Source organism: Mesitornis unicolor, unplaced genomic scaffold, assembly GCF_000695765.1.
Source record: "Mesitornis unicolor isolate BGI_N332 unplaced genomic scaffold, ASM69576v1 scaffold3966, whole genome shotgun sequence".
NCBI classification, from domain to species: Eukaryota; Metazoa; Chordata; class Aves; order Mesitornithiformes; family Mesitornithidae; genus Mesitornis; species Mesitornis unicolor.
The window spans coordinates 10,972-12,430 of NW_010188727.1; positions in this window are offsets into that span (position 1 = coordinate 10,972).

Genomic DNA, 1,459 nt, shown 5'->3' on the forward strand with positions numbered 1-1,459 from the left:
AGAAACTTGATGTTCTCTTTGCCCGAGAAGTACTGTGCTGATAAGAAACAAATTAAAAATGCAGAGTTTTCATATAGCAGAAATGCTGCATATTTCAAATGAAGTTGGTCTTTTAATGTGTAGTGTTTTGGACTAAAAAAAATAATATTAAATGCACATAAAAATGATTACTGTAAATGGTGAAGACATCAAAGTTTGTCATCAAAGTTAAATGAAAGCACTTGGAAGTCTGTTTGTTTGATCTGTACATAAATAAGCTTAAAAAGAAGCCAGGGCTTTCTTGCCCAGCCAGAACTGGGTAGCCAGTTCAAATTCCCCTGCATCCCAGGGATTCCCAAACTAGGTTAGATCCAAACATGGTCGTTATTTTTGTTGTTGGGTTGTTTTTGCATTTGCCCAGCATGCTGCTATGCCAATGCACCAGGGAAAATGAGTTGGCAGAAGACACAAGTCATAGGCTCATATAAAATGCTTTTGAGTTCTTATGGAGAGTGGAAAAATGCTGGGATACTGAAATAAGCCTCTTCCCTCTTCTAGTTTTGGAGTGAGGACTACCAAAGTGAAGGTCAACTGAAGAGTCCTTAGCTTTGTTGAAGCCAAGGCTCGTATAGTTAACTGTAGTCATGTTGGTTGTGTTTCACCACCAAACATCCATTCCTGGGTTGGCAAAAAGGTGTAAATTAGGAATAGGGGTCAGAGCTCTGTTAATTTATATCAGCTAAAGATCTGCTACAGAACTAAAGTTCAATTCATTTCAGTTCACTCCTAGGAGAAAAAACAAACAGACTTGAGAAGTGGAATCTGTAAGAAAATATGGGCCTTGACTTCTTTAGTGCCTTTCACCAGAAGTCCCCAGTGTGCTTTACAGTGATTAACTCTTACAGGAATCCGCATGGTGCAGAGGAATTACTCTGTGTTTTGGGAGCTCTTTTGGTATAGTGCAAATGTAAGACCTTTATCTACAGAGAGCCAAGCTTCACCTCATTTAGCTTGAGAGCTGGAAGTTGTAAGCAATTAGAAGCAAGACTTCAAAGAAAACCACCTTGGCTTCTGTGACTTCTGTTTAGTGGCCCGAACCTTTTGGGATCAGCAGACTTTAAACACTTAAGGTTGTGTGACAGTCAGTAAAACATGCTCTCAGAGCCGCTACAAATTCATCCTGTTTTATTTGGTCTCTAATCACAGCCTCTCTGAGCACAGACCTTTCACCAGTCACCTCAGCTGGAGCTGTGGTTGCCTCTGTGGTCCAAAGGAAGATGTTCTGTTTTGAAGAGCAACTTCAAAGGCTGTACTTTACCCGACGGAGGAGAATATGCTACTGCTTCACCCTGGCCTCTGTTTGTAGCCCTGGAGTTAAATGTATGTCCTCCCTGGGAGGGCTGACTATCCTGATGGAGGCCTGTGCCTTTGGAGATGAGGACTTCAAGGCTTCTTCTGGGACTGCTGCGTGAGGTCACTG